At 36.2% G+C, this 26395-nt stretch overlaps 1 long non-coding RNA gene across 1 annotated transcript in view; it reads right to left on the minus strand.

Moving 5' to 3' along the window:
• Positions 1–2700: 2700 nt before the first annotated feature.
• The window catches only part of LOC125112404 (uncharacterized), a 35166-nt gene continuing 11471 nt past the window's right edge, over positions 2701–26395 (minus strand). Inside the window, exons 2-3 of the long non-coding RNA XR_007131152.1 lie at positions 16324–16443; positions 2701–2800 (exon numbers count right to left, since the gene is read on the minus strand). This is a non-coding gene — a long non-coding RNA (uncharacterized LOC125112404). The remainder of the gene's footprint in view (positions 2801–16323; positions 16444–26395) is intronic.

Below are 26395 nucleotides of genomic sequence, written 5' to 3' on the forward strand. Positions count from 1 at the left end.
ATGTTGCATTATATTTATGAAGCTCCACCTAGTAAATCTGCCTCGTGTGCCTGAGGGCATAGGCAGGAGTGAAGAAAAGCTTGCAGAGCTCATTACAGTCCCAGCAACATTTTTCCGTCTCTAATACATCAGCAGCAGGAACAAGGACCAGACTCCTGAACTTTTTGTGTTCCTTGCTACACTGCCCCCCCTGAGGCAAGACTGAAGATCGGAACACAGAGAGCTACTACAGGTCCCTCGTGACTAGCAGAAAAATACCCTCAGCCACGACCACCCTAAGAAACGATCAGAACAGCCCTCACTACTTTGATCTCTGTTCTATCAGTGAACACGAGAAATGCCAAACTCCCAGGCTGTCGCTCATTACCTCTCACTTCCATTGCGACACAGTTCTGTGCATTTCATAATCTAACCCCACATGTGCCCTTACCCAACTCCAAAACCTCCACTGCCAATGTATCTAAAATATGCTTTATCTTGAACCTCTTCTATTTCCTCTAGTTTCTACTTCTGACTGAAATAGGCATCTCCCTTGAGAACACTGCATTTGCTTTTAAGATACCTCAAGCGGCTGCTCTTGTTTGTTTCTTCCACAGCACTCTTAAATTGGGTTTGTGAGGCTACAGTCCTAAATCATCATCACCAAGTCCAAAGCACTGTCTTATCCACACAGATCCCTCAGAACCAGCAGCGCTGAAGTACATACCATTAGACCATACCGGCTGCCTTTAATAAGTTAAATTATTTCAAAGAGTGTGATCCTTATGACACTATAAATGCAGCGAACTGTCCACCTACATTCTTTAAGCGGAATTTTCTTCTTCTGGTTGAAAACATGAATCTCAATTCAGCTTTCACTAGAATGAAGTCCATGGACAAGAAGTTTCCAAAGACAAATGCCAGTCCATGTTATCATTTGTCTATGGTATAATATATAACATAACATAATAAACATAAAACGTACTTAGTGTCAGGGGAATTAAGCTAGCACTGTGCCCCGATCTAACAAAAGTTGACTGCACAAGCTGACAGAAAGATGCCACACCCCTGGGTAATGAACTATAAAACAAACGGCCATGGATAGACCAGGACAGCCAAGAGAAAATGTTCTGTTGCTACTGAACTATTGACAAGGGCACTTGCACTGGAAATAAAACACAGTATACTATACTATTTTAAATGTTTTAAAATTAAGATAAAATGACACGTAGTAACAGCAAACCAGTAATTCTGCAATTAGGAGATTAGGAGAAAATATTCATTTGTGTAGACCTGTCTGTCCCCCCAAATATATATGCATTTATCTGTACATATAATAAAATACAATATATTTAACCATATATTATATGATTAAAATTATTTTGAACCATTTAAAACTTTTTTTTCTTTTTAGGGCCATACCTGTGGAATATGGACGTTTCCAGGCTAGGAATCAAATCAAAGTTACAGCTACTGGCCTATGCCAGAGCCATAGCAATGCAGGATCTGAGCCACGTCTGTGATCTCCATCACAGCTCTTGGCAATGCCGGATCCTTTCACCTACTGAGGGAGGCCAGGGATCAAACCTGCAGCCTCAAACCATAAATCCCCAGGTTCGTTATCACTGAGCCACGACCGGAACTTCCTTAAACCTTTTAAAAAAGTGATTTCTTTTTCCAAATTCAGACTTATATGAGAAGAGAATATTATACCTTTAAGCCAATGTAACATATACATAGTTTACTTATTTTAAAATCCTAGCTTGTGTCATTCCAGAGAAGTATTATAATATTTGAGAAGTCCTCTCCGAAGATCCAACCAAATTAGGAAAATAAAAACACCACTTTTTCAGTTTAGGATTTCATGGATGCCAAATTATTATATGAGAAGTACTACTGTGGTTTGGAAAGTCCATTTTTTCTCCGGAGATGCGGAATTATCGATCTTATTGAGAATGTTTCTTTGAGGTTATTGATAGTGTATAACTTCATTCATGTATTAACTCTGTTAACGAATACATGAGCGTTTATTACGTGCCCATTAATGTTCTAGAAACTAGTGTTATAACAATAAACAAAATTCTTCTGCACAGAAGAATTAAAAGCAAAGAAGAAGATAGAAACCACTGAGACAGTTCCACAGGTTAATCACCAAGAAGTTAGGAGAGCTGACTTTTAGTAGAGGACTGAAAAGCAGAGTAGACAAGCATGTGGCTATCTGGGGAAAGAGCATCTCAAGGGCAGGGAAGAGCACGTACAAATGCCCAGAAGTAGGAGTGTCCTGTACGAACAGCATGGAGGCCAGCGTGACCGTAACGGAGAGGACGAGGGAGAAACGGCAGCATACGCAGTCAAAGAAGGGGTGGCCGGTCGCATGGGGCTTTGCAGGTCTTTTCTATGAGGAGATGAATGGCTGTTTCAGACTCAGAAGTGACACAATCTGAATTCTGACTTTTAAAGAACACTAAACCTATTTTACTGTTTTCAGTGGCAGCTGTGAGATTGTCATCGATAGTCAAATCTGGATGACTTTCAATGGAAAGGATGGTGGGTATACGCAAATGGGACTGACTTCAACACTGAGCAGCAAGGTAATGACTTCATCGTCTGCTGCACAAGGACCAGGTTTTTGACGGAAGAGAGGTCAGGACCTCGGTTTTATACACTGAATCGAACAAATTTTGATTGTGAACATCATACACTGACCTTTTAAATGGGCTTCTGACACCAAGTTGCAGCTGACACTACTGAGAGACACACTGAAATCAGGCACGATGGGATGACGCCAGGCCACCAGTTCAACTTCAGCAGCATTTCTAACCTGTGTCAATGGAGCAATGCTGGTTTGTGTAAGAATTTAGATAAATGTAATAGAAAAAGGCAACAGAGTAAGAAATAGGTGCCATGAAAGTGGAAACTTCATTAATTTCATACCATTTAGACAACATGGAAATCCCTAAGCATGTCAAAAGCTGTAGCAAACCTTCCTCTTTGAACAGACAATATTTGAGTTTAAATAAAATAAAATAACGTTTATGAGCTTGTGGAAAATGTTGGAAATATATTTTTGATGATGGTGCCTGAAGCTGTTCTAGAATTTTATGATATTCAAATTCCCTGAGAAAAGAATTTCCTTATACCCAATTAATGTAAACTCCATGTTTCTTTTGTGCTTGAAATTCAAGTACATATTTTGTTAGAATTTTTATGCAAAAAGTAAGGTATCACTTGCCTAGTCTTGATTTGGAAAGAAACTGCCATCATTAAGTCATTTAAAACCAATTTAGTATAATAACCTATAATGGAAAAAAATCTGAAAAAAAAATATATACTGAATCACTTTGCTGAACACTTAAAATTAACTCTGAAAAAAACAATTTATCTTATACAATAAAATTAGATGCATTGTGTCTTGAGCTCCTATTATTTTCTGGTATAGCTTTGCTTTCAAAAGGAACACAATTGAAGGAACAAAGCCATTAAGAAGATATTACGTTTGATGGGAAAGTAATAGATTTTTGTAATATGTTTATCAGAGAGTCAGAGGTAAAGAATTCTCATGCCCTGATTCTCAAGTATAGTGATAATTATTTTATAATTTATTTTGGGGACTCGTTGGGAGGCTCCGATAATAGGCTTATTCATTCAATTTAAATATTAAATTCATGGTGAAATTCCTGTTTTTCATCTACTTCTGTTGCCAGTTAATCTATAAGCATATTAGGTTCATAGGCAGATTACAGCGAAGGAAGGTTCTAACTTCTAGATGTGCTATTGGAATATACGAGCAGAACTGCCGCTATCTTGGGGAAAGGTGACGTTAATGATCAGGTGCACCAGATTATTTTCCTAGTGGATTTAGACTCAAGAAATAAGGAATGAGAACTTCAGAGAAGATGTGAATTGTCAGAAAGCTATCTAGAGGAGGGAAAACATGAAAGATGCAGATATGTGTATATCTTAGCTTATAAAAAAGAGAAAAATAAACTCAATTAATAGGGGTATATAAAATTAATGGAAAAGAACAAAAGAAAATGAAAATTTAATTTATACTGACAGGAGACAAAAGTCAAAGTACATTTCAAAGTTAGGAAAACATTATATAAATCATCATTACATGAAATGAGCAATGGTTCTTTCTCTTTCCTCTGCCTGAGGTGAAATCTACTACTGAGGTAGGACCAACAGATAAGATTTCTCTATATTGTCTTCCCTGGGCTGTGATGTGTGGTTGTGCTTTAAGTTTGGGGATCAGATATTTTTAAAACTTGAACAGCACATTTTGAAACTTTATAATCATTTCAATATTTATACTCTATCAACAACAGTAAGTATAGTACACTAAAATATTTTGTTCCTTTTATACCAAAACAAAATAGCTATTGACAACCTACAGAATGAGAGAAAATACTTGCCAACAGAGGGATTAATCACCAAAATATATGAACATTTCATGGAGCTTTATATCAAAACAAACAGACAAACAAACAACCCAATCAAAAAATGGACAGAAGATCTAAATAGACATTTCTCCAAAGAAGACATACAGATGGCCAAGAGGCACATAAAAAGATGCTCACCATCATAAATTATTAGAGAATTGCAAATCGAAACTACAATGACGCATCACCTCACACCAGTCAGAATGGCCATGATCAAAAAGTCTACCAACAATAAAGGCTGCAGAGGATGTGGAGAAAAGGGAACCCTCCCACACTGCTGGTGGGAATGCAAGTCAGTATAACCGCTATGGAGAACAGTATGGAGGTTCCTTGAAACACTAAATACAGAACTACCATCTGATCCAGCAACCCCACTCCTGGGCATTTATCTAGAGGAAACCATGATCTGAAAAGAAACATGCACCCCAATGCTCACTTCAGCACTCTGTACAACAGCCGAGACGTGCACACAACCTACATGTCCATTCTCAGGGAATGGACAGAGAAGCTATGTTGTATACATACAACGGAATATTTAGCCAGACTATAGAATGAAATAATGCCATTTGCAGCAACATGGATGGACCAAGAGATTGTCATATTAAGTGAAGTAAATCAGACAGAGGAAGACAAATATCATATGCTATCACTTATAAGAGGAATCTAAAAAAAATGATATAAGCAAACTTATTTACAAAACAGAAACAGACTCACAGACTTAGAAAACAAATTTATGGTTATCAAAACGGAAAGGTGGGGTGGAGCGATAAATTAGGGGTTTGGAATTAACATATTCATACTACTACATACAAAATAGATAATGAACAAGGACCTCCTGTATAGCACAGGGAACTCTACTCAGTTTTCTGTAATAACCTATATGGGGAAAGAATCTAAAGAAGAATGGATACATGTACATGTATAACTGAATCATTTTATGTACACCTGAAACTCACACAGCATTGTAAGACAAGTTATACTTCAATAAAAAATAAAAATTTTAAAAAATAGCTGTTAACAATGGTTTCGACATGTCCATGGTAAAACTGCTACTGTGCTGTCCCTGCTTGGATTTCAGCCTTAGATAAGCCTAAGAGAACAAATGAACCCAAACTCTTGATCACTCAGGTGAGAAATGTCTCTCTAGGAATGCATATTATTCACAAGTGTGCTTGCAAATAAAGGTGTTTAATTGTATCATAAATGGCAATTCTAAAACTGCAAGGATGACAGCAATCTTACCCAAATGTAAAACACTTTTTTATAGTTCTTACAAGAGGGAAGACGTAGATTATATTTCAAACCTGGTCCAGAGACAGGATTTTCGCTTGTTTAAGCCTTTTTTCAGATATCTCCTTTATCATAATGTTCCCTCTGAAAATGCACTTCACTTGTTTGCCTAATTAATTATGCTTCCAACAATTTACTATGAGTTTTTTTTCACCCAAAAGAAAACTTCACTGGATATAAAGGACTTTACATAAATGCTTCTCCATTAAGAAATGAGCACTAAAATGAATGCATTTCACAGCTAAACAGAAGTTCAAAGACATGGCTTTAAGTTTGCTTATTCATATAGTTTTATTTTTACTCCTGGGAAAGATGGAAATTTGAATAAACGTAGTAATCAATGATGATTCATCTAGGAAAGGAAAACGTTTTTAAGATATTTTTTAAACCCTGATCTTACAAATTGGCTCTAAATTCAAGTCTTCCATTTATTCAACCCCAAATCTTGGAATCACTCATCACCCATCTTTTTGTGCTTATCTTATCCACTTCATCTTCAACTGTAGCTGTCCCCACCTTTGTTTTATGCAGAATCTGAATACTTACCACTACCTCATCTCCAGGCAGCCTCATCTCTCAGGTAAACTATTTCTGTATCCTCTAAATGAGAACATTTACATGCTGCTTTTACGTTTGCCTCAAATAGATAATTTCCAAAATGGTCTTACTGAAATATGACAATTCCATCGCTCTTGACTCAAATCCCTCCAAAAGTTTCCCATTTCACTCAAAAAAACAAACAAAAACCTACTCTCCTCATCAAAAAGTTACTGCATCCTATACACCCCTTCCCAGTCACCTCTCTGACACCCTCTTCTACTGACCTCCCTCTGTCCGACCAGCTCCGACTGTACCTTCTGCCTTGTACGTCCTCAGTTCCACCATACACATTCCTGCAGTCATTCACAGTGTTTGTCTCCAGGCCTGGACTGTTTATCTTCAAAAACTACAAGCTCTGCCTTTCCTTGTTATTTGGGCATCTGCTCAAACACTCAAATATCAAATGAGGATCCTTTAAAAAAAAGCACCACCTACTCTCCATTCACTCATTCTACTCTGTTTATCCCACATGCAACTAGGTGCAGTCAACATTTTGTGTTATATTTTTTCTGTCTTCTTCCAATCTAAGTCTCTTGAAGGCTTATGTTATAGCGAGGTATATTGAAATAACTCAAATTAATAATAAAAAAATATTTTCTCTTGTAATCATATTACCAAATATAGAAATGTAAATCGGGAAAAAAATTTGCCAACATCAAATACCATATACATCAATTGGGTATGCATTCCATTATTCTCTCTGTTTTGATGTTGGGTTTATTTCACATTTATCAAGATTTGACAAAACTTCTGTGATGCACATGAACAAAGGGGGAAGGTTCAAGTTTGTGGAGTTTAGCAGACCTTATCTTGAGTTCTGAAGTTTATCAGTTAACAGCTGTATGACTGCCCACAGCACAACTGCAAAATCTCACTTCCCCATCTTCCAAATGGAGCTAGTAATATATTCTAAAATTTGTGCAGTCTAGGGTTCTGAGTAGTGAGGATCACTTGGGACAATCCACGCCGACTGTTTATTAGCATTTTCTCTGGCACAAAGGAGTACCAAAACACGTTAATTTAGTCGTTGCATTAAATAAATAAATATAGATTATGCATGGAACACGTAAAAACTCTACTATTTCGTCTCTCGATAGTGTAATATATATGACACTTGCAAAGCTGATCATAAAGTTTAGCTTGTGCTTGGCCTATCATCTTAATATTATGTCTATTATCATTCTCAATGTTAATTTCGTAACTTACCATGAATTACCTCACAAAAGTGTCAAACAAAAGTAGTTTTAATTTCTGGCTGAGAAAACTAAAAGTAGTGCAGAAATTCAAATAACTACTTTTAGATACATGTTCTTCTTTGGGAGCAAATTATGGAAATACACATAATTTTATTTTATTTTATTTTTGTCTTTTGTCTTTTTTAGGGCCGCACCCACGGCATATGGAGGTTCCCAGACTAGCAGTCTAATCAGAGCTACTCCTGCTGGCCTACGCCAGAGCCACAGCAACGCCAGATCTGAGCCACTTCTGTGACCTACAGCACAGCTCACGGCAACGCCGGATCCTTAACCCACGGAGCGAGGCCAGGGATCCAACGGAATCGTGTCCGCTGCACCACGAAGGAACTCCTCACATGATATTATTTTAAAATAATCTTTTCAAAACACATATTTCACAATTTCGAACATAAAAAAGGTTTTCTTGTTCATTTTTAACAGTACTACGAGTTTTTAATGAAAAGTTGTCCTTCCATTGTTAGCTTGCCTCCTCACCGGCTCACTGAACTAACACTTAAGCAAGTGTAATCTGAAATATGTGCTTGCAATTATAAATAATAAATGATACTCATTTTTAAATGACATTTCACAGGTTATGTCAAAAGGTGAAGACTCGTATATATAAACAGACTGACCTGAAAGTACTTCTCAACTATACTGACATTAAATATACTTAGAGAATCGTAAAAGGTAAACAAAGAGAATAGCTCTGTAATTGACTGGAATGTTTAAAAAAACTATAATAATGTCTTAAGATAATTAGTTGCTGAAATGTAGAAATAGAAAGAAATAAAAATTTCATAATACCATCACAAAGGAAAAAAATATAATGCTATCCCTTAAGAGAGGGGAGAGAAATAATGAACCTCATATACAAAGTGAAATAAACTGGATGTTTTTTCCTTCGTTTTTAGGAAGATGTTGAAGTTTTTCATAGGGCTGAAAGAAATCTTCATTAGAATGTATCTTCAAGCAACAAATGAAAGCCCTGAACTTACTGGCAAGCTACAGCAGAGGCTTACTGAGCTGTATTCATCTCATGAATGATTCTTTGAATTTTTACATCATTAGTCCTGTGGTTTTTGGACATTTATTCTTTCTATTATTCTTTGTAATGTTGAAAACACCATCCAACATATTTCATGCATTTCACAATCTATAAAGATATTTTTTTTCCAAAATTTTCTTACAAAAAAAAAAAAGACAAACATATCTCTATTTTTCAGAGTCAAGAAAGGACTTCATGACCCATCCATCTTTTATCATTAGGAAGAAAGATTTTCTTAATGCAAATTTGCATTGGCCTTATTAAAACAACTCTTTCTGATATGGCTAAATCGTAACTATAACTTTTTTTCTATATACATGAATAGAATCATATAAAATATTTTGCAATAATCCTGGTTTAAATGCAGAAATTATATAATCATTTTAAAAGTGATTTTGTTCAGACTATGATCATATGTAAAGAAAGCCTGTTATTAGACAATTATCATTTGAGATTCTTGATAATAGGATATTTTATAAATTTACAGAATTTAAGAATTATGTATATAAAACCCTTCTATCCCAGTTTAATACCATAAACAGCTAGGTAAGTTAACAGTTTGCCACAACATAGATTATGAATTACCTTGGTTGTGATATAACCTAAGCTGTATAATTAAGTAAATATCTATGTGTGTCTTACTCATATTTCTACTTTCAAGTTGACATTCAAATTAGTTTAAATAATGCCATTTGCAATGTATTAATTGGTGTATCATTATGATCAGATGGAAAATTGACACATAAGACCTAAAATTATAAAATTCTCATAATAAAAGAGAGAGGAAAAGCTTGTTGACACTGGTGTTGACAATGATTTCTTGGAAATGACACCCAAAGCATAGGCAACAAAAGCAAAAGTAGACAAGCAGGGTTCTATCTAACTAAAAAGCTTCTGAACACAACAAAGGAAACCATCAACAAAATTAAAACGCCATCAAAGGAATGGGAGAAAATATTTTCAAACCCTGTATTTGATTAAGGGCTAATATCCAAAGTGCACAAAATATTCCTACAAGTCAACAGCAAAAGCAAACAAAAATAACAACAACCAAAAAAAAAAAAACCCACTTAATAATTGAATTAGAAAAGGGGTAATGAGTCTGGATAAACATTTTTACAAAGAAAACATAAACTTGTCCGACAAGTACATGAAAAAGTGTTCACCATCACTCATCATCACAAACAATGCAAATCCAAATCAACACCACGATGAGACATCAGCTCATACCTGTTAAGATGGCTGTTATTAAAAAAAAAAAAAAAGAAGTGTTGGTGGGGACATTTGTATATGACTTGGATACAGTTGGTAGGAATGTAAATTGGTACGGGCAACAACAACAACAAAAAAGCCACAATAAAAGCTCCTGAAGGAGTTCCCGACGTGGCTCAGTGGTTAACAAATCCGACTAGGAGCCATGAGGTTGAGGGTTCAATCCCTGGCCTCGCTCAGTGGGTTAAGGATCTCATGTTGCTGTGATGTAGGTCACAGACACGGCTCAGATCTTGCGTTGCTGTGGCTCTGGTGTAGACCGGCGGTTACGGCTCCAATGAGACCCCTAGTCTGGGAACCTCCATACACCCTGGGTGTGGCCCTAGAAAAGGCAAAAGGATAAAACAAAACAAAATAAAAATCTCCTGAAAAAACTGAAAATAGAACTGCCATATGATTCGGCAATCCCACATCTGAATATATACCCAGAAGAATTTAAAGTAGCATCTGTACTGCCATGTTCATGGCAGTATTATTCTCAATACCTAAGATATGGAAGCAATCTAAATGTCCATTAATGGATAAAAGGATAGAGAAAATGTGGCATATACCTACAATGAAATATTTTTCAGCTTTGATAAAGAAGGAGGTCCTGCCATCTGTGACAACATGGATGACCCTGAATTATTTTATGCTAAATACAGAAGCATAAACAGTACCTGAGGAATTTAATGTAGTCAGACTCATAGAAGCAGACAGTAAAATGGTGGCTGCCAGATATTTGAGGGAGAGGAAATGAGTATAAAGCAAAGGATACGAAGTATCAGTTATGCAAAAAGATAAGTCCTAAAGTTAAAAATAATGTATTTGTATAATTTAAATTTTGCTAAGAGGATAACTCATACTATTTTCTTATTACAAATTAATAAGAGGATAACTCATACTATTTTATTACAAATGCATTCTAATTTTCTTATTACAAAATAAATGATGATAATAACAAAGGAAGAAGATGAAAGACATCTTTCAAGATACTGGATATGTTTATGGCCTTGAATGCAGTGATGGTTTCACAGATGTATACTTATCTTCAAACTCATCAAATTGCATGTAGTAAATATGCACAGCTACTTTTGCCAAGCATGCCTAAGTAAAATGGTTTGAAAATATGATGAAGCATGCAAAGAGGTAGGGAAATATGGACCCCAATAATCAAATTAATCATTCAATCAAAATTAATAAGTGAGATAGCTGTTATTATAATTAGCAGATTAGGTTCTTAAAATGAGGATTACAGCTGTATGTCAAAAGTTCAAAAATTAAGCTGGTGCATGGAAGTTGTCCTTTCAACATGGTAAACTTCAAGGTCAAACAAAGCTATCTTACATAGTCAATATATATTTAGGTGCGTGCATATCTTCAACATTTTGTATGTTCTTTTACTCCTCTCTTCATTTGCTATTTTCCTTGCAGAGCCATTTTTTTATCTTGAAGTATTTCTTCAATTATTTTTATAACAGTTCATATTTAATTTTAACTTCTCTATTTCAATTTCAGTTTGAAGCACATTTTGGCTGAGTATCAAATTCTAGTATTCAGCATATAAATTATTTATTTATTGCTTTCTGATTTTCAGTATTTCTATTAGCAATTTTATTGTGGTTCTATCTTTGCTCTTTTGATGGTGATATTTTTTCTCTCTCCTTGCTTTTAAATTTGGGGAGGGTAAGTTTTTTTTTTTTTTTTTCCTGCTACACCTAATTTTTCTTTTTATTTATCTATTTGTGGTTTTTAATACAGACTAAGACTATATGTTTCAAGTTTATGTGTATTATCTCTAAAAACAACCCCTCTATCACCATCTCTTCTTTTGTCATGGAGGGACTCCAATTACATGGCTGCTACAACTTTCAAAACAACAGTTTACTATGGACACTTAAGCTCTTTTGGGTAGTTTTTAATATTTGTCTTTTTCTCTTTCTGATCAGTGTGGATATTTTCTTCTGAAACTCTGTCTTGTCACTATTATTACCTGTGGCTCTGTCTTGAAAACTATTACATTAATATCTTTATTTCTCAAAATTTAAGATTTTCTTTCTCCTTTCTAAAATTTCTAACGAAGAATGTAGACCACAGATTTCTGGGAGTAACTTTTCTCCTCATTGATTACATTCTGTGAGTAAATTAATCACAATTATTTTAAAGATCACAGTTGACAACTAACATATTGCGATCACTCCTGGGTCTATTTCCATTGCCCGCCCCACCTAGCTCATAGGATTGTTGTGTGGATGAAACTAGATAACCTAACAAAGGTGCTTTGGAAAAGAATATAACTGTTATCTTTTATAATTGTAAGAAATGGTTTTTTCTGAGTTATCTGACTTTACTCAGTTATGTGAAAACACTTATTAAGAGTTCTTGTTGTCATTTGGTCCTTTTTATGGGCCTGCTTGTTTACTGTTTACCAAATGAATGGAACTGCATATTTAAAATGTGTAACTTTTTTTTGTTTTTTTTTTGTTTTGTTTTGTTTTGTTTGCTTTTTAGGGCCATACCCTTGGCATATGCAAGTTCCCATGCTAAGGGTCCAATCGGAGCTACTGCTGCCGGCCTACACCACAGCTCACAGCAAGCCAGATCCCTAACCCAACCCACAAGCGAGGCCAGGGATCGAACCTGCAACCTCATGGTCCCTAGTCGGATTGTTTCCACTGCGCCACAACAGGAACTCTGTAAAATGTATAAGTTCTTAATGAGCTTATCTTCCTGCAGAGAGAAATTAGTATTTTTCTACTGTTAATTATAGTAGGTTGAGATTTCTTTTACCTAAACAGGGATCAAACGGATTCATGTGAAAATTTAGTTTTGAAGAGGGCTGGACTCTAATTCTATTGTATAGCCTTTCTGGGGTTTTACTGGAGTCAAGAAATTTGCTGGGGGCACTCCTTCATGGACATTTTTAAAGTGCGTTCCCCCAATGAGATGGTTAAAAGCTCTGCTGAGTGACCAGCACCCTAGCTGCCATGTTCTGCTTGGAATCAAGGTCTCTTGATGGCCAAGTTTAGGGATTTGTATATGTCTTGAGGGAAAAGTGTCCCAAACTGAGGGCTTATTCCTCCACAGGTCTCTCTTCTCCTTGAATGTGACCCCTCTCATCTTTCCTCCTGGTAGACCTTCACTGCCGAGTTTATCTCCTCACCCAGGTGACACATCTGTAACACCCACGCTTTTACTTTCTCTTTGACCCCTGCACCCAGTTTCTAATTGGTAAAGATTTCTGGCATAAAAAGAAGCTAGCTACAGATGTTGGGCTTACCTCAGTGTATGCATAAACATATCTGTATGTTTGTCAAGACAAGACAAAGCAAAATACTTTCTCAAACTGAATTTACTGGTGTGAATGCACACACCAAATAATTTTAGCCCAATATATTAGCGTCAGCCACTGGGACCCAGTGATGGACATGACTTCAAGGCAAGTAACTAGAAATTCCTTTTGATAATGTCATAGATTAACACAGTCAAATATCCAGGAATGAGGAAGGATGGTATAAATTCATTTTAAGCAGACTGCCTACCCACTACCTAACCATATCATCGTCAGAGCTTCCATCATAGCCTTTTTCAAATTGTTAAGAAATTCACTGATGTGGTAACGGTTTCAGGTATCCTTGTTTTAAAAAATAGCAATATTGAGCAAAGATACTGAGGATAAAAGTTTGCTCCCTGACTGTTAAGATACTGAGGTGACTGAGAGCAAGAAGGGACTACAGCTAGGATAGATCAAGTGAATCAAGACTGTACACCAGGCAGTTGTGTGATGTGACAGTGAGAAAGTTCTGGCCACAGAGATATTTTTACATATCTGAATTGGGTTTGTAGTCCCTAAAACCAAAACAGACTTCCTTTCCGTTACTGTCTTCCCTAATTAACAATAAGCATATCTCCATCAAAACAGTTTGGTGTGACTTTTCCCACACAAATCTGTTGCTTACTCATTACAACCCAGCCCCTGGCCCAGGGTGAGATAAAATACCCCTCATCACTTAATCACAAGTGTGAGAGTGTTATCACAATATATTCATACACGGCGAGAAATATTTACAAAGAGAATTAGTACAAATGTTCAGAACAATCTACAAGTAATCCTCATTCAGGAAGACATGCTTTTCTAAATGCAACAAATGTAAACTTGATCTTCTATTCAGAATAGTTACAGCTCAGAATAACTTGACATCATCACAATTCTTTCTCTAGCATAATAAAAATGTGTGTGTGTTTGTACAAAAACTCAGCTCCAACAAAATACCTTTTCTATGAAGAAAACTGGAAATTCATTTATTGGACCTGGTAGAAGTTTTGAAGTTCAAATTTGCGTCTATCATGGATCAGGTAAAATTCTGGGCATGGCTGCCTTCCCCAGTCATTTCTGCTAGTTATGGATAGAGCCTGGGTTTCCTATTTCCCTGTCTTCTGTATCTACTCCAGGAACTAAGGAGACAAGTCCACAGTGTTTTGTCATTTTATTAGCAAATCTGTGGGGAGGTGTTTCAAATGTGCAGGCTTTCAGTTCTTCCTAGGCGACTCTGATGTTGACCACACTTGAGAGCAAATGGACCACGGAGAAAGTTACGAGTGAAAGTAGAAAGTGCCCTTGGCCTCACCTAAGGACCTTCAAGATTCATTTACAGTGGAAGGTTTTAGGACAAAATTTAGGATAGACTGGTAAAGCGTGAAAAATAACTGTGAGGAACTAACGCAAAGAGCATTTCAAAAACCAGAGGTCAGTTAAATATCTGGAGTGTTGCTAAAGAATCCAAGTAAAGGAAAAACTGAAAAAGATAAATTTGATTTAATGATCTAAGCCAGGTCATTTCAGAGACATGGTGGAGAAAAAAGGAAAAAAAAATCATTTTAAAAGGGGAGTGGGGGCAATGAAGAGAAAATATAATTTATTCACACAATAGTTATTGAATAAAAGTAAAACTTACATGCAAAAACATTTCTTTGAAGACCTAACTTTCTAGACCAAAATACCTCTATTTTTTCAAATGTTCCTTCAACTTCAAAATATTTTCTATCATTTGCCTAAAGCTTCTCATACATATCAATAACATAATTTGTTAACATAAGAAAATTGTTATTATGTCCTAAGCATAACAGTTGTAGATGTAGCTGAGAGATGACAGCAAATGCCTATTGTAGTCTATTATAAATTACTTCAAAAAATTGGAATCTGTTTTACATAGCTAAAATGTTTCATGAAATATCCATCAATTTTTTTCTCTACCAACCATTTCACTAAAAGCAGAGAGTAAGACATATTATGATATTCTAAAAGCCAGTCAAAGGAATATGAACTGGAGTGATGAAGAGTTTATGGACATTATACAAGCAAACAGCAAAGCCTAGAAAAAGACAGTCAAAACATTTTTAATTTTTACCAAATATTATGTCAACCTTTTCTTAAAAATATAACTCTGCCACAACTTTGATAGCAAGAAAGTTAAAACAAGGATATTCAAAGTAAAAATTTAGTTGCTAAATTCAGGTTAAAATCGAAATAAAGCATACCCACAGATACATATTTTTAAACATAACCACTTGAAATACATATTCATCAGAACTAATTCATCTAACTCCAATCACATCTTATTTTAAGTTCAGAAGCACTGGTAATTTTTGCCTTTATTATAAGGAAAGAACAATCACATTAGAAAGCCTTGTCATTCTCCCAGTAGTGAGTTTAATACGACATTTGGGAAAGTGCTTTGCTGTGACTAGAATAGCAATGTTGATTTTACATTTTAAAATAAGCTTCAAAACACATACAGTGAGAACAGTTTCAGACAGGGATTTATTTTTCCTCTCATTTCAATTTGAATGTGAGTTAAATTCTAAATTACCGTAATTGTGAACTGTTTTCATGTTACTATAAAGTTTCAAATTGTGGGCTAAGTCTAATTCTGGAAGCAGAATCTCATCAATAGAAAATGATTTTCAAAACTGCTATTATTGATTTTTAGTCCAAGATATTTTCTTTATATCCAGGGCAAATTCTAATGATTACACATTAAATTGGAAGTATTAAAGTGAACAAAACTTCCATACTCGAATCACAATGTGGTAAAGAAGAGTTTTTGTTAGTCCAACCTTTAAAAGCTATTATATCTGGTTTTGGACTTGAAACTTGTACAGATCTGTGCTTAAGGACATTCTGAAGAAAACAAAAGGGATGACTATTGAAATGAAGTTTATTTCTAATCAGTATTATTCATCCGTATTTTCCATCTCGAAATCTTTCTTGAAAGTGTCATTTCATAACACTAAGTATTGTTAAAATGAAAACTGAAGAGTTAAACAGGTGAGGAAGATTTTCTTGGAGGCTCTTGCAAAAGACAAGGGAAAACGTAATAACACAGTCTGAACCTAACACCTTAAAAATAAAAGGACAGAATTTTTAAGAGTAGAGTTCGAGGAATCTTAGGTCATGGGTGTGTGCTAATCAGCCTACCTTCATGACAGGAGGTGGTTTCGTAACTGAGCAAGATGCACACTGCAGTTAGGCTCCTTCACATCCACAGCGGCTAGGATGTAGAGATGCCAGCATCTTTGATGATGACAGCTCCAGGTCCTAGAGAAAGACAGTCCTGGGTTGTAAAACCAGTAAGATATTTTTTAAAAAGATTTACATGTTAAAGAGACAAAGAAGTTTTCAAGTTTTCTAAAGCAAATGGTCCAAGAAAAGAGATGTGGGGGTGGTGGGGAGGGCTCTGTAGTTAACCTATATGGAATCTGTAAGGGACAGAGTAGGAGGGAAGTCATGGGCCTAGAGGCAGAAAGAAGTCTGTCTGAAGGTTGGTCAAGTTTAGAGAAATATCCACACTATGTTGGTCAGCAGTTTTTATTTTATTTTTAAGACTATTCTTTTTTAAGTAATTTTAGGATCACAGCAAAACTGAGAGGACAGAGATTTCCCATAAACCCTCTGCCCCTCACACACGTGTGCCTCCCTCACTGTCAATATCCCCCACCAGAATGTGACAATTGAACCTACACCCATACATCAAAATCACCTAAGGTTGATGGTTTACCTGAGTGTTCACAGAGTGGATGTGGACAAACCTAGAGTGGCGTGACTTCATCACTATGATATCACACAGCGTACTTTCACTGCCGTAAAAATTCTCTGTCCTCTGCCTATTCAGCCTTCCTCCTACCCTGACGCTTGGGAACCACTGGTCTTTTTTACTGTCTCCATGATTTTGTCTTCTCAGCATATCGTAGAGTTGGAATCTTAAAGTATATAGCTTCTTCAGACTTGCTGCGTCATTTTAGCTGCACCTGCAGCTTACAGACGTTCCAAAGCCAGGGATCTAACTGGCACCACAAAAGTGACAATGCCAGATCCCTAACATGATGAGCCACAAGGGAATGCCTCAGATTGGTTTCTTTCATCTAGTATCATGCATTTACGTTTCCTTCCTGTCTTTTCATGGCTTGATAACTTATTTCTTTTTAGTGCTGAGTAATATTCCACTGCATCTAGACGTACCACAGTTTATTAACCCATTCACCTGCTGAAGGGAGTCTAGTCTAGTTTCAGCAATGGTTAATAAAGCTGCTATTAATAACATCATCAATGTGCAGGTTTTTGTATGGACATGTTTTCTACGCCTTTAGGTAAAATCTAAGGAGCATGACTGCTGGATTGGAGAGCAAATGTTGAGTTTTGTTAAGAAACTGTCAAAGTGCCTTGCAAAGTGGCTGTATTGTTTTGTCAGCAATAAGTGAGAGCTCCTGCTGTTCCACATGGTTGCCAGAATTTGGTGTTGTCATTCCAGATTTAGGCCATTCTAAAAAACAGTAGTTTGTTCTTTAAATTTGCATTTCCCTGATGACATTTGATATAGAGCCTCCTTTCATACGTTTATTTACCATCTGAATATCTTTTTGGTGAGAAGTATATTAATGTCTTTGGACAATTTTTAAATTATGTTGCTTGTTTTCTTATTGTTGAATTCTGAGTTCTTCATATATTTTGGATAACAGTTGATTAATACACAGGTCTTCTGCAAATATTCTTTCTTAGTCTACAGCTTGTCTTTTAATTCTCTTGAAATTGTCTTTTAAAGCATTGAAGTTTTCAATTTTAATACAGTTCAGCTTATTGATTACTTCTTAAATAGATTGTGTCTTTGGCATTGTATCTAAAAAAGTCATAAACCAGGAAAGAGTCCCCGTCATGGCTCAGTGGAAATGAATTTGACTAGTATACATGAGGAGGCAGGTTTGATCCCCAGCCTTGCTCAGTGTGTTAAGGATCCTGTGTTGCTGCGAGCTGTGCTATAGGCCAGCAGCTACAGCTTCAGTTCCCTAGCCTGGCAACCTCCATATGCCGTGGGAGCTGCCCTAAAAAGCCAAAAAAAAAAAAAAAAAGTCAAAAACTATAACTAAGGTCATCTAGAGTTTCTCCTATGTTATCTTTAGGATTTTCATAGTGTTGTGTTTTATATTTTAGGTCTGGAATTCACTTTGAGTTAATTAGTAATTTTTGTAAAAAGTGTAAAGTCTACATTAGATTTTCTTTTTTTGCATTTTGATGTTCAATTATTCCAGCACCATTTGTTGAAAAGGTTATCTTTGCTCCATCTTATCACTTTTGCTCCTTTGTCAAAAATCAGTTGACTTTATTTGGGTCTATTTCTCTTATTTCTCTATTTTCCTGCACATCAGATTGCATTAGAAACACTATCTATACTCACTATGTTGAATTCCTCTGATCCAATTCTCTCTTAGCCTTACTCTAACCAAGTTTTCGACTCCGTCACTTTAACAAATATATATTTTAAGTCAGAAGTACTCTCCACGGTACTAAACCTCATGGTCAGTTGAACATCCTCATTTTATACCTGATTAATCAGAAGAATGTGTTACAGGTTTTCAAAAACTTTCTTCGCTGGGCTTCAGGACATCATCATCATCTAATTCTCCTCCTGCCCAGCTTGCCAGCATTTCTTCTTATTCTCTTGAGGCAACTCCTCCTTTCCTTCTCTACTTATTACCAAAAATTATGACTATGTATGGTGATGGATGTTAACTAGACTCAGTGATTGTGCTGATAATTTTGCAATATATACAAATACTGAATCATTATACTGTACACCTGAAACTAATATAAAGTTTATTATACCTGTCAATTACACCTCAATAAAAGAAAAAAGAATAGAATACAGCTCCGGTTATACAACAGTAAAACTATAATCCCAAGTGGTGTAATGTGACAGTGGATATTTTATGTAAAGTTCTCTGTGAGACACAATGATACAGTGCGTCATTTTTCATGTGGTAATTCAGTAATGCAAGGTGTTTACACCAGTTCAAAAAAAGTTATTTTTTTGCCACTCTTGTTGCATCTGCATTTCAAGATCATTTAACCAAAACACTTCATGGTCAAAGGAAATGCAATAAATTGTCCTCTAAATTTCCGAAATAACATATGTATAACATATCTGATACCATTAATATTTACTAACATTAAAAACAATAATCAAAATGCAAAGGCCATATGTTCAGTATATCAAAAAAAAGTTCCTCCGCTTAACTGAAGTCATTAACATTTGTAAAAAGCCCACTTTATTGTCTTAGATTAAGAACTGCGCTATAAACTGGCACTATTCCAAACAACTGTTCTTAGGGACACTGACTAGATGACTGGCACTGAGAAACGGACCAGTACTCTCATGCTATTACTAAAGTATCAGAGTGAGGATGAAAGGATAAATGAATGTTGGCTAGGTAAAAAAGGATGGGGAAATATTTTTAAAAACCGTCTATATATAAGACTATTCTTGTTTGAAACTTATTCAAAAGGTGGAAATGTTCATACATTCAATCATGTTATTTGGTATATATTAGCATTTGTGTGTGAATACTCAATATATCAGAGAAATCTAACAAATATGAATTGTATTACTTTCATTTTAATTCACTCATCAAGACTAGTTAACTATAATTGTACCAAGGAAATGCAGCCCAAGGACGAATGGCCTTTTTTCTTCATAATAGGGTGAAACAATGCTCACAGAAAACGACTGGAGTTGAAGCATTTTTCTTCTCAAATAGGTAAGGTTAATGTTAATTTGTCTGTATTTACTGCTATAATTGCACATATTGATTCAAAAAATTTTAAATAACTAGTACTCAACACTAACAAACCCTAAGACTGAAAATGTGGTTCATAAAAACACTTAGCAATTTTAGGTAAAACATAAAAAATTCTTTCTTACTTAAAGCACTCTTTCATCATTCTTGGCTACTTCATTATATAAGAAAATCTATCTTCCATGTCAGGGGGCATTAAACATTCTATAGTATTCCACTGCGTGGAGTTGGTTGGATATTTTCTTCTAATTTCTGAAAATGGGTGCTTGAGTGACACCAAAAAAGAAAAATTGCATATATTTGCATCCTATACCAATATACCAACCTTGCAAAAGGGCATATTTTTAATCTCTAAATTTCTGAGCATTACTGTTATTTTAATACTGAATATAGCAGGATAATATAAATATATCAAGTAGTAAAGGAAGTAGGGAGAATTTAATAAATGATACACTACATTATACAAAAGAGAGTAAATTTTAGTAAAGGTGTCAGCAAGTTAAAAAAGATAAACATAATTACAAGATACTTAAGGAAACATACTTTTTTGCTCAGTTATTAACACAGTCAGTATTCCCTGGAACATCCTGCACTTCACTCAGGCAAAGGTTAGATAGGTAGGTAGATAGATTGATAGAGACATGGATATAGATATATTTCAAAATGGGTAAAGTAATATTAAATATGGCGTAAGAGAATAAAAATGTATTCAGAGTATTTAAAAAATGGGACTCTAGGACCCAAATTTAGAAGAATGCTTTCCTCTGAGAGAAAGATTTAGGAAACAGGTTGATATTGACCTTCAATTTTCTATGCTTATTTCTTACCCCAAAAAGATCTGAGATAACTGAGATGATTTCATATAATTGAGGGATGGATACATGATTTTCTTTATATTTTCATTTAATTTTTTGGTGGATAGGCAATAGCAAAACTTTTGCAGATAATATGGACCAGAAATTAGAGGCTTATTTACAATAGTTTAACATTCAAATCTGAGACGACAAACCATGGAGCTGGCACACATTTTCCATCATAATACTGTTCTGACTTGTGTCATCTTGGGAAAGTACAAAGGCCAAAATATATCACTCGTCCATTACCAATAAACAAATATATTTGCCTAAATAAAGCAGGGCATTTCATTCGATATTAAATGAATCCTTAGAAAAACTGAATCTTAGAGCAACAGAAATGTACGGAAGATGATCCTTTCACTCCCAAAGTTATAGGTTTCAAAATCAAAAATCCTATGGATATTGTTAAAGATTTAAAATATGAGTGTAATTTCCTGTTTATATCCCAAAGCAATCACTATATTCACTTTATTAAAAGGGTAATGAATGTGATCATTTTATATGTGTACTCTTCTATAATATTAAAGAGATGGCAAAAACTCTCTATAATAGATGAGAGCAAAATTTTTCATCTCAAGTAAGGGTAAGCTCAATGTAAGGAAAGTTAGAAGAATTTTAACTTAGGTTTCATAATATAGCTTTTACTTTTTCCCTAAAATACATCAAACTTTCTCAAACACTATTCAAAGAAATTCCTTGTATGGCAAGACAAAAGACAAAATTTATTACCATGGCTAAATGTTTAAAAAGGGGCTAAAATGAAAGCCAAAACCCCCCTCAATCTACTAAACTTCAAAGTCTCCCCAACCAAAGATCCTTCAATAATATTTTTCAGATGATCTTTTTTTCCATAGATTTACATTTTTTTTTTTTTTTTCTGATTCCAGACACACATTCATTTGCTCCCAAATGCGAACCTCTTCTTGGAAAGTGAATGTTTATGATAAAATCAATTCTTTCCTTTCTCAATGAATTCTATCAAAGACTGATTTAAGGTAGTACTACTGACTGACTGGTCTTATATACATCAATAAGAAAATCTACTTAAATTAAATGGGAAAAACTACTACTAATTAGGGTCAAATACTCTAAGAGTAGGATTGCTGAGTTACAATCCCAAAGCTTTGATTTGCAGATGGTCTGCCTAACACTGCTCTCCATCCACTTCTCTCTGCAGCCTTTTCTCAGTGTTCAACTCTTCCCTTCATCCAGAATTTCCTGTTCCCCATTCCTGATCTCATAAAGCCATGCTGGATAGTGTCATAGATTCCAGTACCTAGCCTATAAAAACAGAGATACATCTTACTCCTTTTTTTACGTATTATCTGATTTTTTTTCTCTTCTCTAATTATATTCACCAATACCTCTAAATCAATAACAGGATGCAATGGACATTTTGACTTAGTAATACTACCTCTAATTTCTTTCCTTTTAAACAGGACAATGTGTTTTGGACATATGTACCCACATTTTCATATTCCTAAATTAAATTTCAATTTCTAATTTAATCATGGATGGTTTTAAACAAAGTATGTGCTTAATTCTGACCTCATTTTAATATTAATGGTGTTAATCATGTGATTTTTTTTTTCTTCCCCAACCATATTAACATAGTGGTTATATTAACTGATGGTCTAATATTGAGCCATTTTGCATTTCTAGAGTAATTCACACTTGGGTAATATGCATACTTTTGTATATGTTCTGCATTCTGTTTGCTAATACAAAGCTAGCGCTCATATGATTATGCATATGTGTGTTAGGTTTTAGTTTTTCTGTTCAAAGATTATACTCATTAAATGTCAATATTATACTTGTTACATAAAAAGAATTTGGAACATTTTAATTATCATTATATCTCTGGTCTTTGAAATTGTGTTGCACAGTGTTGTGATCTTTTTTCGGGAATAAGAGTTTGGTGGGGAATTATTGTCTATATACGAGAACTATAAAATTGGCCCATAATGAGGAGAGAAACTAATTAAGCTCATACATGGTGAAGCCGATGGCTCAGTCTGTGGCCAGGAATGGGTGCCAATTTCTAAGGTATCTGATGCACAAAGAGCAGAGAAGCTACGAGTTTGACTTCCTACTCTCACAGTATAACCTCTCTATGTAGCATTTCTGGTGTATTTACAACCATTTGAATAGCATTCGCACTGTACTAAGTATTATAAATAATGTAGAGACAATGTAAAGTATACAGGAGGATGTGCATAGGTTATAGCTATTAATATGCTGTTTTATATGAGAGACTAGAGCACTCCGATCTGTGCAGGTTCTGAAACGAATCCCCTTTAGCTACCAAGAGATGACTGTACCTTGATCTTTATCCCACCCAAAGGCTTATTTAGAAAGCTCAAAAAAGAGGCTGAGAAGCCCCAAGAAGTTTTGGACCAGGTAGGTTACCAAGTGGGCCAACTTCCAAGAAAGAAGGAAGAAAAGAAGGAGGAGTGGTGGCTAACGTGAGATCAACTGGCATGATTCTGTGGTGGTGGGAATGGTGGGCTTCCTGCCTCAAGAGAAGCGAGCGGACTGCCCGTCCCACACACCAGTGCCTGGGGCCAGAATCTACGTTCACAAGTGCTACTGACGAGGTAGACCAGTCTGATGAGAAGGATGAGAAACGGCAGAAGGAAGAGGAGACTCCTTCCCAGCTGGACAGGATTCCCAAGTGTAAGACACAGATGAGGATTCAGAAGATGAAGAAGAAAGGCAGAAAGTGCCCCCACCCACAGAGAGAGCCCTGCTTCCGCCTCTCCCCTGACTCGAGCCGGAGTCACTAACTATACGGAAAAATCATGATCCCAAAGCTCCGCTCTGAGTCAGGGTCTTGGATCGAGGAAATCCATCCTCTGGGCACCCCCAGAGGAAACCTGAGTCCAGGGATGTCTTTCAGGAGAGTGTCATAGCGACAAGTGGCATGTGGCTGATAGACTATAGCTGTTCGCATCATTAATCATTTTTTATCTTGTCACGGGCTGTCTAATGAGCCTCGCAGACCCTTACTGTGAAACGACAACAACAAAATGAAAACAGCTCAATGCCTGGAACTGTAGCAGAGTAGCTATTCTCGCAACCAGAGCTGGGTGACTATCCCAGTAAATGAAATGGCCTTCTCAGCTAAGTTGGGTCAAAGAAAAAAGAGAGCCCCTATATCTGGAACCCAAGATACGGTAACGAGTACACAGTGCACAGCTGGTCCTAAGTCACCTTGGGCTCCCTATCCAAACACTGCTCTTGAAAAAGAGTGAGGCCTTTAGTCAAATAAGTGCACTTCACACAGAAGGTAGTGGGAAAAAAAGTAATCCACACATGCAAACACACACGCACAGTCACATGCATGTGAAAAAACGCAGGCTCTCGTGCACATCCCAGCAGCCATTTGTGCCTCTTGGCAGTAGAAGGTGTCTGCTCCTTATCCCAGGAGTCCATTGTTCTCTGTTCCACCTCGAGCCTTTTCCCTGAAGAGTAGACTCAGAGCGCTGCCCTAAGATCTGCCAGCCCAGATCTGCCCAGTCCAACTGTCAACACCTGGCTTAGGGGTGCGGGCCCCTCCCCTGGGCCTTTCCAGCAAGAAATGTTCTGTTCAGAATACTGTGGTGGACTCTGGAGGCCAGAGTTGGGCCTGGCCCAGGTGTGTGGAGTGTGGGGTTTGCCTGCAAGGCAGATACGATGCAGTTGGAGCCCACAGGTTATGCTCTGTGGCTTGGGATATGTGGGGGTAGTGAGCGTGGGGTCCAGATGAAGGGTCAGGGAGACGATGGGCTGAATGCACTGAGGGTCAGGGTGGCTCAGAGGACAGCTGCAGAGGACCAAGAACTCACAAACACACCACATACAGAGTTACAAAGATAAAAAACTTTCTCATTCTCATTGAAATTTCTTACTGAGTACAATCTAATCCAGGAGGCCAAGAAGCAACATCTTAAAGTACTGAAAGGCAAAGCAACAGAAGACCCTGCCAATTTAAGGGTTCTCTCTCCAGTAATAACTGCCTTTCAAAAATGAGGGAAAAATAATTACTTTTTTCAGACATACAAACGCTGAAAGAAATAACAACCAATTGACCTGTACCAGGAAAAATATTAAATGAAAACTCTCAAGAAGAAGGGAAAAGGATACCAAGTGGAAGGGAAACCACAGTAACTTTGGGAAACATAAAATACTTATAAATTACAAATCTCTATACAATATAATGGACTGAATAAAACAAATACAAAACAATACACTTGGAGGTTTACAACATGCAGATTTTTAAAAAAGCTTACAACATAAGCACCAAGGCCAAGGAAAGTACAAATGGTATACTGCTGGAAGATCCTTACGATTTATGTGATATAGCATAGCACTTGGAGAGACTATATTACAGTGAAGTGCCATGAGTAACCCTTACACAACCACTAAAAGAACACAAAGATAATAGACAAGAGGTAAACAAAAGAGATAAAGTAAAATCACAAAAATTAGTTTATTCAAAAGAAGGTAGAAAAAAAGGAAAAATGAATAAAAAAGGTTAAATAGAAAACTGTGATTGGGTTTATTAAACCCAAAGATGTCAAAATTACATAATATAAATTATCTAAATACTCTAATTAAAAGGCAAAGATGGCAATGGTAATTTTACAAGTATATTAACTGACCTAAATTTCAATTAGAAAAAAATAATTACATTTCAAAAGAACACTGTTGGTGGCCGGAATCCTGCCTTTGGACCCTCTGCTGCTGCAGGTTGGGCAATTTTCCAAAGACAGGAAGCATAGTTTGCCAAGATAATTTCAGTGATCAGAGGGCACTAAAGGTGGAGCAAAAAGTAAGGGAACCTCTATGGGGAAATTAATCGAATGAACAAATAAAAGACAAAGGACTAGGAAAGGTGACCGCCCCACGAAAGAAAGCGAAGTAACTGTCAAAGAAAATGAATTGCTTCTGAAGAAATCAGTTGACAAGAGTGAAAGAAAAAATGCAGTTGTTGGGTACTTTTCTCTTAATTATCTTAGAGTTGGCAAGAGAGGTTCAGTAACGCCCACTGTGAGGAAATACCTCTTTCCTTCGATTTATAAATCTCTCCGAAATGCAGCTCTATTTAATGAGGTGGTAAGGTGCAGACCACACAGGAGAGCAGTAGTGGTTTTCCACCGGCATCTTCATCCTCACGTTTATGATAGCTGCTATACTCCAGTAATTTGTTGAGCTTCCAGAAGTTCTGGAAACCTTTACACAGGATGTTACATATGGAATTAAGATAAATCATAGGCTTTTCAGGCACACACAAGATTTCTTTCAGTTGATTCAGAGTTGTGAGGCTAACTTCCCAGGAGCAATGCTTCCAATTTTTGCCAAGAAGTCCTTAAAGAAGTAAATCTTTGTTGGCAGCCAAGACTTAAAAGCCATCAAAAAAATCTAGTGCCTTGGTGAGATTCTAGGAAATGGTTAGCTAACTGACAAGGATTTGTACAGCAGCTGTAGCTAGCCCAGTGCGGTTCTGGCATATGAGAAAAGAGAAAGGCATGAAAGAAATAACAATCTTTGGACCAGCTGAAAACTACTGAAATGCTGTTGTCC

This window comes from Phacochoerus africanus, chromosome 12 (assembly GCF_016906955.1).
Source record: "Phacochoerus africanus isolate WHEZ1 chromosome 12, ROS_Pafr_v1, whole genome shotgun sequence".
Lineage (NCBI taxonomy): Eukaryota > Metazoa > Chordata > Mammalia > Artiodactyla > Suidae > Phacochoerus > Phacochoerus africanus.